The following is a 2462-nucleotide window of genomic DNA, read 5'->3' as shown; positions in this document are numbered from 1 at the left end:
ATTCGAGGTGGCCCGTAGCTAGTGTAGCCCTCTTCAGTACACTGTATTTACTTCCTGTCCATTGTATTCCGGACGGATGCTATATTTTATTTTCTTGACAGTAGATGCTCATGCACTTGTGACACCGGGTTCTGGGATGGTTTGAAATATTTTGTATTAATTGCTTATTATTTAATTTGAATTGAAGCAGTTATCTTTTATTTATGGAAAATTGAAGGAAAATCTTAATTTTCAAGATTGTTAAAAACGAGAATTTGATTAAGTAGTTTGATTGGCTTGCCTGACAGCGATGTCCGGCGCCACCACGACCCTTAGTGGATTTGGGTCGTGACAACATGGTATCAGAGCACTAGGTTCCCGTCGGTCTCACGAGTCATGAGCAAGTCTAGTAGAGTCTCGCGGATCGGTACGGAGACGTCTGTACTTATCCTCGGGAGGCTACAGGGCTATTAGGAGTACTTCCCTTCTTGATTTCCTTATCGTGCGGTTCGATTTCTTGAGGCTTACGCCTTTGATTCCTTCCTACTCAATCTTACGCGACGCGAGCGCTTGTTAGAAATCAAAAATTGAAGGATTGTAATGGCACTACAAATGTGGTGCGGGATGATCCTCCCGGTATAGTTGATTGGACTATTATAGTCGCCTTATGGAAGGATATTCTATTGTTTCAACTCAGTGACAGAACTTCTAAGAGCCTGAGGCTAGGCAGAGGTTGCCATGATGCTTATGAGCGATTATTCCGTAGTATTGTTGTGATGGTAGGATGTTGCCCGCGTGTCGGGGCAGTGAATGACTTGAAGGGAGGTTTACCCAGTGTGTAATCAAGGGATTCGGTATTTTATTCCCGGCAAGGGAGAGGCAGTCGGACTAAGGATGGTCAGATATGGGCTGATGGAAGTAATGAGACCTGGTATTTGCAAGCGTGATGGAGCTTTCTTCTATGATGGGGCGTCGTGGCCCTAATGGAACGTACCAAGTCCGTCGATGTTATAATCTGCTACAATTCGCCTTTAAGGCAAGATGTTATGAAATAGTATTGGAGATGCAGCCGTCAGATTTCGCATGGTGCGGTGGTTTAGGATCGAGTCAGAATTTCTAATGTTGATGGTTCGATAAAGATGACCTTTGGAAAGGTTTAAAGGTTAGCAGCAATTGTGGGTTCAAGTGCCACGAAGATAGAGTTTATTTAAAGCAACAGATGAGCAGCAAAGTATGAGGAAAGACGTTTGGGAAGTGTCAGGCGGTGACTAAGGTTTCTAGGAGGCCAAGTATAAGAAGCAAAGGGCGAGTAGTCAATTAAAGAGATGAGTTCCGCCAAAGTGGGAGAGTGGCGGAGTCGCATATGGGCATTGTGGTAGGATGACTACGTACTTTAAGGGGCGTATGGGATGATTTGAGAATTTCAGAGATTAGTGATTGGGGCCTACGAAGTTAACTTGAAGCATGGGCCATTAAACGACAGGAGATTTGCTATAGCAGGAAGGAGCTGCTTGAAACAAAGAAGGACACAACATAACCTTGAATTGGAAGGATATTGCCGCACAGTTAATTGATGTCCACAAAGGGATAAATGGACTGGTACAGCTAGAGAGTGAGCTTGGACTCAGGATAGGTTATTGATGTCATGGTGATTGTATCCCGTGCAGCAGCATTGGAAGATGTCAGGAAGTGATTTCCACATGAGGGTTATTTTCTGTGAGCAGGTTAGCGGTCGCGTGGTTGGCGAGGCTTCTGCGAAGAATTCTATTGGTTATACAGCAAGGAGATCGGCCGTGCGAAGGGGGTTGATGATTCAGAGTATCGAAAAAGGGGTGTTTACCGAATGATTTCGAGAATTTTGGCGGTTGATTGCGCCCGGTTATGTCAATAAGAGATAAAGAATCCCGGTGAATTCCAGAGTTGTGAAATAATGGCTTCAAGCTAAGTGGGAGAGTCCCACCGCCTATGATTGGGTTGCATGGTTAACTACTTGCGAGGTTTCCGTTTATCTGCATATCGATGGGTTGTTTCAACTACGGGAAAATACCATAAGTGGTAATTTGAGTAGATGAATTGTTGGATGCATGCTATGGTCGGCCTTATTGGCTCATGTTCAGATTTGGGGGAAGGATTCAGGATTTATGCCTTGTATATAAGCGGGTTCAAAGGGGAGTGATTCTGCCAGGTGCTTCGTTTAGAGGGTATTAATGTGCTAGAAGATTCATGGAGTTGATGATATTCGGGACCAAGTCAGAGTGGGTGGCTCTCAGCAGCGGTCCCAATGAAAATTCAAAAGATGAAGTATGATGCCTAATGATTTCGAGCCTATGGGTGCAGTTGAGAATCAATCTTATGTAGCAGCTTACGAATGGAGGCTCAGAACGTTCTGTGATGTTTTGGCTTGCGGTATAGCATTTAAGAGATATGAGGCAGTTCATGGGAGTTGAGACAGCATGGTCTCATGATTCGAGGTCACTCAAGAT

The sequence above is a fragment of the Nicotiana attenuata genome, unplaced genomic scaffold (assembly GCF_001879085.1).
Source record: "Nicotiana attenuata strain UT unplaced genomic scaffold, NIATTr2, whole genome shotgun sequence".
Classification (NCBI taxonomy): domain Eukaryota; kingdom Viridiplantae; phylum Streptophyta; class Magnoliopsida; order Solanales; family Solanaceae; genus Nicotiana; species Nicotiana attenuata.
This window is presented reverse-complemented; position numbering follows the sequence as displayed.